The 14,487-nt window shown below is 49.2% G+C and overlaps 1 long non-coding RNA gene across 1 annotated transcript in view; it reads left to right on the top strand.

Annotated features, from left to right (window-relative positions):
- Positions 1 to 13,491, top strand: part of LOC119975249 — a 13,719-nt gene extending 228 nt beyond the window's left edge. The window contains exons 2-3 of the long non-coding RNA XR_005462694.1: positions 12,594 to 12,632; positions 13,148 to 13,491. This is a non-coding gene — a long non-coding RNA (uncharacterized LOC119975249). The remainder of the gene's footprint in view (positions 1 to 12,593; positions 12,633 to 13,147) is intronic.
- Positions 13,492 to 14,487: the final 996 nt, after the last annotated feature.

The raw sequence follows: 14,487 nt of genomic DNA, 5'->3' as shown, positions 1-14,487 counted from the left end.
TGTTACTAGATGAGTAATCCAGAGACCTGAACTAGTAATCCAGAGAATGAGAGTTAAAATCCCACCATGAGACTTTCAGAGTTTAAATTCAGTTTCTTAGAATAAAAATCTGGAAATATAAAATTGGTCCCAATAAAAGATTGTTGTAAAACCCCACCCAACTGGTTTACTAATGTCCCTTTAATCAATGGAGCCATAGAATTTCTCCAGTGCAGAAGAAGGCCAGCAGCCTGTCAAATCTGCACCGACCCTCTGAAAGAGCTCCCTACTGAGGCCCACACCCCCAACCAAGCCCATAACCCCACCTATCGGGCCAGTTCGTTGGACATACTCAAGAGAGAGCTGGACATGGCCTTTGCCACTCAAGGGATCAAGGGGTATGGAGAGAAAGCGGGAGTGGTGTACTGAATTTGCATGTTCAGCTGTTATCATATTGAATGGTGATGCAGGTTCAAAGGGCCGAATGGCCTACTCCTGCACCTAATATCTATCTTTTTTTTGGGAAAATATTTTATTGAGGCATTTATAATTTTAACCATCAGGTATCAACAGAGACAAAAGAAGATAAACAACGCACCCATCCAATAACAAACCCCAACCAACATGGCTTACACAAACAGGACCTCCTTCCTCAGCTTAATTTTTGTTTTTCTCAAAGAAGTTGCTGAACGGCTGAAACCTCCGGGCAAACCCCTGAAGCGAACCCCTCAAGGCGAACTTGATTTTCTCGACTCTGAGAAACCCTGCCTTGTCGCTAAAACATACCCCTGACTTTGGGGGCTCTGAGTCTCTCCATCCTAGTAGGATCCGTCTCCTGGCGACCAAGGTGGCAAAGGCCAAAACATCGGCCTCTCTCAGCCCTGGGCTCCCGGATCTTCCGACACGCCACAGATCGCCACCGCTGGACTCAGCACCACCTTCACCATTAAAACTTCGGACATGACGTCAGCAAACCCTTGCCAGAAACTCCTCAGCCTCGGACATGCCCAAAATATATGGACATGGTTCGCAGGTCCTCCCGCACAGCGCCCACACCTCTCCTCCGCCCCCTCAAAGAACTGTTCATCTGGGCCACAGTCATATGCACCCTGTGGACCACCTTAAATTGTATCAGGCTGAGCCTGGGGCACAATGAGAATGCATTGATTTGCCTCAGGACCTCCTCCCATAATCCGGCCTCCAACTCTCCACCCAGTTCTTCTTCCCCTTTTCTCTTCACCTCCCCTATCGTGGCTCCCACCCACTCCATCAGTTTTTTGTATATCTCTGAAACCTTCCCCTCCCCTACTCCTACTCTCGACGCCACCTTATCCTGTAGCCCCTGGGGTGGCAGGTCCGAGAAGGTCGAATCCTGTCTCCGAACAAAGTCCCTCACTTGCAGATACCGGAACCCATTCCCACCTCTAACTCAAACTCCTCCTCCAGGTCCTCCAAGCTCGGGAAGCTCTCATCAATAAAAAATCTCTTGATTTCCGCCCACTGCCACCTCGGGAGCCCCCCATCCAGCCCCCCCGGAGCGAACCGATGGTTACCACATATCGGTGCCCACACCAATGCCCCCTCCAGCCCCATGTATTGCCGCCACTGTCCCCACACCCTCAGGGATGCCACTTTTTTTTTCTGTTTTTATAAATTTGTAGTACCCAATTCATTTTTCCAATTATGGGGCAGTTAGTGTGGCCAATCCACCCACTCTGCACATCTTTGGGTTGTGGTGGCGAAACCCACGCAGACACGGGGAGAATGTGCAAACTCCACACGGACAGTGACCCAGAGCCAGAATCGAACCTGGGACCTTGGCGACGTGAGGTAGCAATGCTAGCCACCGTGCTGCCCCAGGGCTGCCACTTTTACTGGGCTTCTGGACTACCGGGCCGGCAAGAACGGCAGAGGTGCCGTTAACAGTGCCCCCAAACTCGTGTATTTACATGAAGCTGCCTACACCCACTCCCAAACTGACCCCTCCCCCACTACCCACTTCCTGACCATCCCAATATTCGCCGCCCAATAATAATTTCTAAAATTCGGAAGGGCCTGCCCTCCCACCCCATGCCCCAGCTCCAGCAGCACCTTCTTCACCCGCGGGGTTTTACCTGCCCACACAAATCCCGAGATGACCGCATTTACTTTTTTGAAGAACGCCTTGGGGATAAAAATTGGAAGGCTCTCAAAGACGAACAGGAATCTCGGGAGGACTGTCATCTTCACTGTCTGCACCCGCCCCACCAATGACAGCAGGAGCGCATCCCACCACCGAAAGTCCCCCCTGATCTGTTCGATCAACCGACCCAGATTCAGCTGGTGCAGCAGTTCCCACTCCCGTGCCACCTGGATACCCAAATACCGAAAGCTCCTCCTACCACCTTGACCGGCATCTCTCCCAATCTCTTCTCCTGTCCCTCGCCTAAACGCAAAGACCTCACTCTTACCCATATTCAATTTATACGCCGAAAACCGACCAAATTCCCCTAATATCCCCATTATCCCCCCAATCCCACCAGCGAGTCTGAAATATATAGCAGTAAATCATCTGCATATAGCGAGACCCCCAGCCCTCCACCCACCCATCGCGCAATATCCCCTGCCAGGCCTCCGATGCTATCAGTGCCACTGCCAATGGGTCCACAGCCAGGGAAAACAGCAGTGGAGAAAGTGGGCACCCCTGCCTCATAGAACATAGAACGATACAGCGCAGTACAGGCCCTTCGGCCCTCGATGTTGCACCGACATGGAAAAAAACTAAAGGCCATCTAACCTACACTATGCCCTTATCATCCATATGCTTATCCAATAAACCTTTAAATGCCCTCAATGTTGGCGAGTTCACTACTGTTGCAGGTAGGGCATTCCACGGCCTCACCACTCTTTGCGTAAAAAACCCACCTCTGACCTCTGTCCTATATCTATTACCCCTCAATTTAAGGCTATGTCCCCTCGTGCTAGCCACCTCCATCCGCGGGAGAAGGCTCTCGCTGTCCACCCTATCTAACCCTCTGATCATTTTGTATGCCTCTATTAGGTCACCTCTTAACCTTCTCTCTAACGAAAACAACCTCAAGTCCATCAGCCTTTCCTCATAAGATTTTCCCTCCATACCAGGCAACATCCTGGTAAATCTCCTCTGCACCCGTTCCAAAGCTTCCACGTCCTTCCTATAATGAGGCGACCAGAACTGTACGCAATACTCCAAATGTGGCCGTACTAGAGGTTTGTACAACTGCAAAATGACCTCATGGCTCCAGAACTCAATCCCTCTACCAATAAAGGCCATCACACCATAGGCCTTCTTCACAACCCTATCAACCTGGGTGGCAACTTTCAGGGATCTATATACATGGACACCGAGATCCCTCTGCTCATCCACACTACCAAGAATTTTACCATTAGCCAAATATTCCTCATTCCTGTTATTCTTTCCAAAGTGAATCACCTCACACTTCTCCACATTAAACTCCATTTGCCACCCTCTCAGGCCCAGCTCTGCAGCTTATCTATATCCCTCTGTAACCTGCAACATCCTTCCGCACTGTCTACAACTCCACCGACTTTAGTGTCGTCTGCAAATTTACTCACCCATCCTTCTGCGCCCTCCTCTAGGTCATTTATAAAAATGACAAACAGCAAAAGCCCCAGAACAGATCCTTGTGGTACACCACTCATAAACTGAACTCCATTCTGACATTTCCCATCAAACCACCACTCTCTGTCTTCTTCAACTAGCCAATTTCTGATCCACATCTCTAAATCCCCAATCATCCCCAGCCTCCGGATTTTCTGCAATAGCCGACCTTGGGGAACCTTATCAAACGCTTTACTGAAATCATATACACCACATCAACTGCTCTACCCCTCGTCCCCACTGTTCAGTCACCTTCTCAAAGAACTCGATAAGGTTTGTGATGCATGACCTACCCTTCACAACCATGCTGACTATCCCTAATCATATTATTCCTATCTAGATGATTATAAATCGTATCTTTTATAATCCTCTCCAAGACTTTACCCACCACAGACATTAGGCTCACCGGCCTATAGTTACCGGGGTTATCTCTACTCCCCTTCTTGAACAAAGGGACCACATTTGCTGTCCTCCAGTCCTCTGGCACTATTCCTGTAGCCAATGATGACCTAAAAATCAAAGCCAAAGGCTCAGCAATCTCTTCCCTGGCTTCCCAGAGAATCCTAGGATAAATCCCATCAGGCCCCGGGGACTTATCTATTTTCACCTTGTCCAGAATTGCCAACACTTCTTCCCTACGCACCTCAACGCCATCTATTCTAATAGCCTGGGTCTCAGCATACTCCTCCACAATATTATCTTTTTCCTGAGTGAATACTGACGAAAAGTATTCATTTAGTATCTCGCTTATCTCCTCAGCCTCCACACACAACTTCCCACCACTGTCCTTGACTGGCCCTACTCTTACCCTAGTCATTCTTTTATTCCTGACATACCTATAGAAAGCTTTTGGGTTTCCTTGATCCTACCTGCCAAAGACTTCTCATGTCCCCTCCTTGCTCGTCTTAGCTCTCTCTTTAGATCCTTCCTCGCTTCCCTGTAACTATCAAGCGCCCCAACTGAAACTTCACGCCTCATCTTCACATAGGCCTCCTTTTTCCTCTTAACAAGAGATTCCACTTCTTTGGTAAACCACGGTTCCCTCGCTCTACCCTTTCCTCCCTGGCTGACTGGTACGTACTGATCAAGAACACGCAATAGCTGTTCCTTGAACAAGCTCCACATATCCAGTGTGCCCAACCCTTGCAGCCTACTTCTCCAACCTACACATCCTAAGTCATGTCTAATGGCATCATAATTGCCCTTCCCCCAGCTATAACTCTTGCCCTGCGGGGTATACTTATCCCTTTCCATCACTAATGTAAAGGTCACCGAATTGTGGTCACTGTCTCCAAAGTGTTCACCTACCTCCAGATCTAACACCTGGCCTGGTTCATTACCCAAAACCAAATCCAAAGTGGCCTCACCTCTTGTTGGCCTGTCAACATATTGTGTCAGAAAACCCTCCTGCACACATTGTACAAAGAACGACCCATCCAATGTACTCGAACTATATCTTTTCCAGTCAATATTAGGAAAGTTAAAGTCTCCCATAACAACTACCCTGTTACTTTCGCTCTTTTCCAGAATCATCTTCGCCATCCTTTCCTCTACATCTCTAGAACTATTAGGTGGCCTATAGAAAACTCCCAGCAGTGTGACCTCTCCTTTCCTGTTTCTAACCTCAGCCCATACTACCTCGGAAGAAGAGTCCCCATCTTGCATCCTTTCTGCCACCGTAATACTGTCCTTGACTAGCAGCGCCACACCTCCCCCTCTTTTGCCCCCTTCTCTGACCTTACTAAAACACCTAAACCCCGGAACCTGCAACAACCATTCCTGTCCGTGCTCTATCCATGTCTCTGAAATGGCCACAACATCGAAGTCCCAGGTACCAACCCATGCTGCCAGTTCCCCTACCTTATTTCGTATACTCCTGGCATTGAAATAGACACACTTCAAACCACCAACCTGAACACTGGCGCCCTCCTGCGAAGTCAAATCTGTGCTCCTGACCTCTCTACTCTCAATCTCCTGTACCCCAAAACTACAATACAGGTTCCCATGCCCCTGCTGAATTAGTTTAAACCCCCCCAAAGAGTACTAACAAATCTCCCCCCCCAGGGTATTGGTGCCCCTTAGGTTCAGATGTAGACCATCCTGTCTATAGAGGTCCCACCTTCCCCAGAAAGAGCCCCAGTTTATCCAGAAAATCTGAATCCCTCCCCGCCTGCACCATCCCTGTAAGCCAAGTGTTTAATTGCTCTCTCTCCCTATTCCTCGTCTCACATCACGTGGCACGGGCAACAACCCAGAGATAACAACTCTGTTTGTTCTCACTCTGAGCTTCCATCCTAGCTCCCAAAGGCCTGCCTGACATCCTGTCCCCTTTCCTGACCTATTGGTCGTTAGTGCCAATGTGGACTACGACTGGGCTGCTCCCCTTCCCCCTTAAGGACCCGAAAAAAACACGATCCGAGACATCACTTACCCTTGCACCTGGGAGGCACATACAAACGTGAGCCTCGTCCCCCGGTGCAGCCTAAATAGTCTGAACTCACCCGGTGCGTCTGCACACATGCACCGGTGCCTGATATACTGGCCCAGTCCCAAATCCCTGCCCAAACCCAAACCGTCCCAAGACCTCCCACAGATATTCCACTCCACTCGTCAAAGGCGTTCTCTTGCATCCATGGCGATCACCACCTCCACCTCCCACCCCTGCAGGCATCATGATCACGTTGAGTAATCTCCTGATGTTGGCCGCCAGATGCTTCCCCTTCAAGTAACCCATCTGGTCTCCCCTATCTCCCCTGGCACACAATTTTCTATCTCGAAGCCAAGATCTTAGCAAAATATTTGGCATCTACATTTAGCAGGGAGAGCAGCCTATGTGACCCACATTGTTCCGGGTGCTTTATCCCGCTTTAAAATGAGGGAGATTGAAGCCTGTAACAAGATCGGAGGGGGAGGGGGGAGCACTCCCAGCTCCCTTGCCTCGTTAACACTCCTTATCAGCAGCAGTCACAACACCCCTGAGAACATCTTGTAAAATTCCACCGTCATCGATCCTCGTCCTGTTACCTTTTAGAAGCCCCTCCCCTGTCCAGCAGTATGTCCCCTCCTCTTCCCTCCCACCCGCCCCCCCCCCCAGCCATCAAGTCCCCAAAACAACAACCTCCCCACCCCGCGCTAACCTCCCGCTCACCCCCCACTGCGCTTCCGTGAACTAGCCTGGCAGCCCGCCCATAGCGCCTAGAATCCCACCCCCCATTGATTCCCCCCCCCCGTCCATCAGCCTGCTAGTGCAAAAAAAACATCCCCACCCGAAGCTCAAATCGAGGAGAACAACCCCCCGCCCATCTTCCAAAAAAGAACAGAAAACAAACCTGAAGCAAAATAATGGCGCCAAACACAGTGTAAACACAGAGCAAAAGCATCTCCACCAAAGTTCAATGTCCTCCTTTTCCTACCCAGTCCACTGTCTCAGATAAATTCCATCTTCCCCTCCGAATTCCCAAAGTATAATTCCCGCCTCCATAGGTCACCCACAAGCATGCCGGGTACAGCATCCCGAACTTCACCCTCTTCTTGAAGAGGCCGCCATGGCCTTATTAAAGCTCACTCTCCTCCTGGCCAGCTCTGCACCCAGGTCCTGGTACACGTGGATTTCACTGCCCTCCCAGATGCAATGCCTCGTCTGCCTGGTCCATCTCAAGATCCGATTCTTGTCCAGGAATCGGTGCAATCGCACCACCATCACCCTCAGCGGCTCGTTCACCTGGGCCTTCCTCATTAGCGACCTATGCGCACGATCCACTTCCAGAGGTCGTGCAAATGCTCCCTCACCCAGCAGCTTCTCCAGCATCCTCCCCACATATGTACCAGCTCTGCCCCCTCACCTCCCTCCAACAGGCCCACGACTTCTGCCCTCGTGACCGGTTCTCCAGGCCCTCGACTTTCTCCTGCAGCAGCCTCTGCTGATCCCCAGCCCCATCTCTGCCATCGAGGCGAGCTGCCCCTCATGCTGCCCCACCACTTCCTCCACTTTCTAGATCACCTGACCCTGCGCCTCCAACCTTGTCTCCACGCGGTCGATCACGGCCTTAATCGAGTCCACTGCCCTGGCCACGTCCTCCAGATTCTCCTTTGCTTTTTCACGTTGCTGCGTGAATTTCCCGATCAGGAAACTCACCAGCTGCTCTGTTGGCCACTGAGCCGGCAGGGCCACTCCCTGCCTTACCGCCATCTCCACGTGCGTCGCAGACACTGCACCAATTTTTGCAGTCTGTTCCCCTCTTTTGCGACTGCTTCCGGTCCTCAGCTCCATGAACCAATGGGCCACTCTCTTCTACCAGCACTCCTGCACCTTATTCCCTCCACATCCACCGTTAACTGGGGAAAGGGCCTGAAAAAACCGCCACGAGCGGGAGCTATCAATTGTGCGACCACTCACACCATGGCCGCCATCGGAAGTCAATGAATATCTATGTTTCTAATCTGCACATCTTTGGACACCAAGGGGCAATTTAGCATGGCCAATACACCTAGTGTCCACAAGCACCATTGAGGCATTCTGTGCCCAGTGGGCGCCGCAGGGGTCGGGATGCTTTATTGACTCTTTTAATTGTACTCTTATTTAATGTTTTTATGTTTCTGTTGATCTTTGTTACATCCGGGCAGTGCCCCTATCAGGAGTGGCCCTTTTCTGCTTTATCCACAAGTTTGTATCCGTTGTTATATTCGGTTGACCTCAAAAGATTGGCCAATCCACCTAACCTGCATATGTTTGGACTGCGGGAGGAACCCGGAGCACTCAGAGGAAGCCCACGGAGACACGGGAAGAAGGTGCAAACTCCATGTTTACCAGGATGTTGCCTGGTATGAAGGGCATTAGCTATAAGGAGAGGTTGGATAAACTCGGTGTGGTCTCACTGGAACGACGGAGGCGAAGGGGCGACCTGATAAAAGTCTAAAAATTATGAAAGGCATGGACAAAGTTGATAATCAGAAGCTTTTTACCAGGGTGGAGGAATCAATTACAATAGGTTGAGAAGAGATGTGCGAAGGAATTTTTTTTAGAGGAGATATGCGTAGCAAGTTTTTTTGCAGAGGGTATAGGTGCCTCGAACTCGCTGCTGGAGGAGGTGGTGGAAACAGGTACGATAGTGATGTTTAAGGGGTGCCTTGACAAATATAGGAATACAGTAGTCCCCCGTTATACCGCGGGTGTTCTGGTCCAAGACAGCCACCCGCGTTGTATCTGAGCCGCGGATATCCAAGATGGCGGATATCCAAATGAATGAACGAGAGGAAACATCGCTGACTGTGCTGAACATTGCTGAATGGAAGGGCGTTTTAAATAAAAAACATCAAAGTTCGTTCAAGTCTTAAATCAAGTTTTAAATTTATTAAAATATATACAATAATATATACATACAATAATATACTTAAAATTGTACTTACAAGCATATTTTAAAAAATCATTTAAAAAAGTCTGTGAGTTTCTTCTGGCACATCCCCTTCCTCATCTTGACTTGTGCTTTGCCTCTGAGGTTCTTCAGGTGTAGGATGTATATGGGGTCGAAGTCTGTTGCTCTGTGTATGCTATGAGCCACTTCAGGTGCGTGATGGCATCCGAGTGGCTCTTTGCCACTGTGGGCTGGAGTTCTTCTTCTTCTCCTGCCTCCTCTTGGGTGACCTGGGTCGATGATCTCCTCCTCTGTGAATGTTTTCTGCGGGTGCCATGTCCGGTCCTCTGGCTGCTGCCCACCTGTTCACCCAATCCTGGAGTGTTAGGTTCTCATCCAGGTGGTCCTCTAGCCTCTCCTCAGCTGCCCTGGTCTCTGCTTCAGTAAAGCCTATGAGTCCTCTTCATCCTGGGGTAATGTTGGGGTCGTGGGAGTGCTGCTCCTAGGGCCTTGTTCCAGAAGTTGGCGATGGTCTTCTCCGTCACAGCTCCCCAGGCCTTCCCTGCCAGATAACAGGCATCCTTGATGGTAATGGCTTTCAGGTAATCTGGGACAGTGAGAGGAGAGTCTATCATTTCCAGGATCAGTTTCCTTTTTGTACACAGACTTGAAGGTCTGAATGATGCCAGCATTACATGGCTGGACCTTGCTGGTGGTGTTCTTTGGGAGATAGAGCACTTGGATCTGCCCATCCCTGGTCTTGAGAATATCTCCCTGAGGGTGGGCTGAGCAGTTGTCCAGTAGGAGTGTGGCCTTCTGCGGTAAGTTGCGGGCACTAAGGTGGTCCCTGACACTGGGTACGAAGAACTTGAAGAACCACTCCTCAAATAAGGAAGCTGTCATCCAGGCTTTGCCAGAGTTCCGGTAGGTAATGGGTAGGTTCTCCATGTTGATGTGGTGAAAGCATCTAGGAGACTTGAATTTTCCCACAATCAATGGCTTCAGCTTGTGTGTTCCCGTGGCATTGCTGGCAAGCAGGATGGTGAGCCTGTTCTTGGCTTGCTTGTACCCCAGAGTCTTGTGGGCATCATCCTTGACAGCTAGGGTCTTGTCAGGGAGCATCTTCCAGTAGAGCCCTGACTCATCTGCATTGTAGAGTGCTCTGGGTCAGCTCCTCTTGCACCATGTAGTTCTTGAGAATGTAGGGAAAGGCTGCTGTGCTGCTCCTGAGTCGGCCGGATCTCTGTTCACCACTGATGGTAATTGCACCTATCCCCATGTCTTTCTGGAACCGATGGAGCCAACCCTTGCTGGCTACAAAATTGCTGTCCTCTGGGTGGAGCTGGTGATCGAACTTCTCAGCCTGAGTCCTGATGATAGGTCCAGATAGGGGGGTGCCACTAGACTGTTCCTGGACAACCAGGTGAACACAGCCTTCTCCAAGTTAATGTCGCTAGCGTTCCTTGCCTTTTTCCTGTAAGCCCTTCACTCTGAGAAACTGTCCCAACATATGTTCTTAAAATTGGGCTCATCTTTCACCACCCACGGAGGGTTGACTCTGGTACACCAGTCTCTCTGGATAATTTTGCCTTTGTTTCCCCGTTTCGAAGCCGGTCTATCAATGTATCTTTTGCTTTACTGTGTAAGACTTGCGCTTAAACATTTTGAACGACAGTAACTGAACTCGAAGATACCTGCACTGGAAAGGTATCCCTTTTATGGCTGGGTAATTGGGCTAATCGGTCGCGGCTACTCATCGCGGCTAATCGTTCTAATCATCACGGGTAATCATCGCTGCTAATCGGTCTAATCATCGCGGCTGATCGTTCTAATCATCGCGGGTAATCATCGCTGCTAATCGGTCTAATCATCGCGGCTAATCGGTCTAATCATCGCGGCTAATCATCACGGCTAAAAGGTGTTGTTTCAAAAAGAGTTTAAAATGAGTCAAGTAAGTTGGGGTCCATAAGCCCCCCCGCCGTATATCGCGAACCGCGGTATTGCGGAGCGCGGTATAACGGGGGACTACTGTAGAGGGATATGAAGCCCAGAAGTGTAGAAGGTTTCAGGTTAGACAGGCAGCATGGTCGGCGCAGGATTAGAGGGCCGAAGGGCTGTTCCTACGCTGTACTTTTCTTTGTTTTTTGTTCCACACAGACAAGGCGAGAATTGAACCCGGATCCCTGGCGCTGTGAGGTAGCAGTGCTAACCACTGAGCCACCGTGATGCCCCTGCTGTCTTTTTATTTTGTTCGTTCATGGGATGTGGGCATCGCTGGCTGGACCAGTATTTATTGCCCATCCCTGAGTGTATTTAAGAGTCAACCACATTGCTGTTGGCCTGGAGTTACATGTAGGTCAGACCAGGTTCGGATGACCGATTTCCTTCCCTCAAGGACATTGGTGAACCAGATGGGTTTTTACGACAATTGGCAATGGTTTCATGGTCATCATTAGACTTTTAATTCAGGTTTTTTTATTGAATTCAAATTTCCCCATCTGCCGTGGTGGGATTTGAAACCAGTTCCCCACAGCATTACTCTGGATCTCTGGATTACTAGTCCAGTGACAATATCACTTTGCCACTGCCTCCTTACCAGTCTGGTCTATATGTGACTCCACTCCCACAATAACCTGGGTGAGGTGGCCCGGTATGTCAGAGGGAAGTTCGAAATGAATCCATATTATACTATACAAGGAATGAATCAACAATGGCTGTGACCCAGGTCTCGAGGAAACACAGACACGCCCAGCCCAGTCAACATTGCAAAGTCCCCCCACTAACATTCTGGGGACTGGGGTCCAGGTTGGGAGAGCTGTGTGACATAGTCATACTCACAGAATCAACCCTACATCCCAGACTCCTCTGTCACCATCCTTGGGTATTTCCTGTGCCATTAATTTATTATTATAATAATAATCTTTATTATTGTCACAATTAACCCATGAAATCTCACAGCTTCAGGTCAAACATGGGCCTGGAACCCTGCTGATTATCACCTACTGCCCTCCCTCAGCTGATGAACCAGTTCTCCTCCATGTTGAACATCACTTGGAGGAAGCACTGAGGGTAACATGGACGCAGAATGTACTGAGTGAGACTTCACTGTCCATTATCAAGGGTGTCTCGGTAATACCACCAGTCACCGAGTTGGCCGAGTCCTGAAGGACAAAGCTGTCAAACTGGGTGATGGAAGGAGTTAATGGTGTTATTAAGTTGCACTCACTCTCCAGAAACATCCTCCTTCTATCTCCAGATGTTGGGGTGCCGGAGACGGGGCTCAGAGCACCTCTCAGGCAGCTTTTACAAGACCCAGTGCACTTGCCTTGAAAGTGTATCCCAGTAAGCCCAGAATCCTGTGTGGATTCTCTCCACAGGGGAGATGTAGGCTGCTGGGAATAATCCTGCTCAGGGTAACTCTGGAAAACGTCCATTCTACCCCTCACAGTGAATGCAATCCTGTTGGATTTTCCACTCTGCTGACCCTGTTCCTGATCCGATATGATCAGTTTGAGCCGAGTCTCATTCCTCCCTGGATGTGTTTCCCTAAAGTTCGATAGAGTCTTTGAACTTTTCTGCAGTTTGTTTAACACACAATACTAAATACATGATGTTTTCTTCAGAGCGAACTCGGACACCCGGACCAAACACACCTGTACCAGGTAAATCTGTTTCTAAACTACTCAATGTGTTTTCAGCTCTTACATTTGATCATGCTGGATTGACAGGTAGTAATATTGGAAGGTTTGATATGCTGTGTGATATTTTACCAAAGAATGATTGTGTGAGAGTGAGGGGTATGGGTCACTTACCTGTAACTGGTCCTTAAACTACCTGGAATAGTTATTTCTGGTTCTGAATCTCACCTTCCTGTCCCTCAGATACAGCGCTCTGAAGGTTCCTGATTCCCACTTGCATTAGTGTTTCTGGAATTCTGTGTGAAAAGTCTCAGTACAATTTTAACCAAACCCTCCTGTTGGGAAACTCACGGGATTGGGTCTATAAGTGGTTGATGTCTGTGGAGAGAAACATTGACCCGGATATAAACCGGCATTCCGCACAATCCTGTGGAAAAAGTGAATTTTATATATGTTTTGCCATTTACTTGTTTCGAAGTGCGGCACTGATATATTTTCATTTAAAATACTTGATGACCAGAATTGTTCTTGTTGCACAGGAAACTTGTCATAAATAGTACATGCCTGAACTTTAAAATTGCCACAGAAATGTTCCATCTGTCTCCCGGTGTTGGGTGCAGGAGGTGGGGCTCAGAGCACCTCTCAGGCAGCCTTCACAAGACCCAGTGCATTTACCTTGGACGTGTATCTGTAGCCACCGAAGTTGGCCATTTCCCTAAATACAAAATGGAGGAACTCAAAGCATACAGGATAAAATGGACAATGTTTGCAGCCCCAGCAGGCTGCACCTAGCAGGTGTGGATTCTGTCTGCTAAGAAAGCAGACAGCACCGAAACGAACATTCCGCATACTAATGAGGCAATCACCGGGATAATTAGCATGTTAATGGAACGATTCCAGAGACAATGGACACAATTGGGGAAGCAACTGCAACATTGTAAAGGATACCAGACACTCAGGCACCAGCAAGGTTCGAAAACAAAGAGCCTGAAGGCCCACCCAGTAGCTAAGGAACAGCCTCAGTATTGGGGGATTCAAACATATCGATTGGGAAGAGACCCAATCGATTCCAAGCAGGTAAGGGAGTCAGCCCAAAGGGGCGCGGATCCCTCGGGACCTATAAAAGACAGGTCCCACACATGGTTCAGCCTTCTCGTCCAGCCCTCCTCTCTCTTTGACCAGCACTCCTCCGTGGACCAGCACCTCGACCAGCTTTTGCCAAGAAGACCTTGAACGAGAGAGAGGAGAGGGTTCGGACAGCAGCCGCCAGCAAGTAAGTGTCTCACAACGATCACTACCAGAGATAGACACTCCTGACCCCTTTTAACTTATACCAACCTGAAGTCTGCAGACCAGAGCAGAGCAAGAGGCCTTGTTCCCTGACCCGGCAGTTCCTTCGAGATAAGTATTAGTTTATTTAGTGGTAGGAATAAGTTTAATCCTTTTAGCGTGTGCATGGGTAGTTATTATAATTCTATTATAATAAACTCAGTTGTTTGGACTTACTAATTGGTGTATGGTTTTATTGCTTTGAACTTCACCTTGAACTTGTGGCGGTGTCTTAACGATACCTGGCGACTCCAGAGCTAGGTAAAGAAACAGCCAGATTGAGTGTTAAGCACACTCACCCAAGAAGTCGCAACAGATTATAGAGGCCAGCAATAGTCCCTGGAGAGCTCAGGTGGTGGTCGTTATGACCAGGGAAAAATTCTGCATGGTTGTCGACTATAGTCAGACCATAAATAGATTTACGCTCCTCGACGCGTATCCCCTCCCCAGGATTGCAGACATGGTAAATCAGATCGCCTAGTATCGGCTCTTTTCCACGGTGGATCTGAAGTCTGCATACCACCAGCTCCCAATCTGCCCGGAGGATGTA

Source organism: Scyliorhinus canicula, chromosome 12, assembly GCF_902713615.1.
Source record: "Scyliorhinus canicula chromosome 12, sScyCan1.1, whole genome shotgun sequence".
Lineage (NCBI taxonomy): Eukaryota > Metazoa > Chordata > Chondrichthyes > Carcharhiniformes > Scyliorhinidae > Scyliorhinus > Scyliorhinus canicula.
This window is presented reverse-complemented; position numbering and strand designations above follow the sequence as displayed.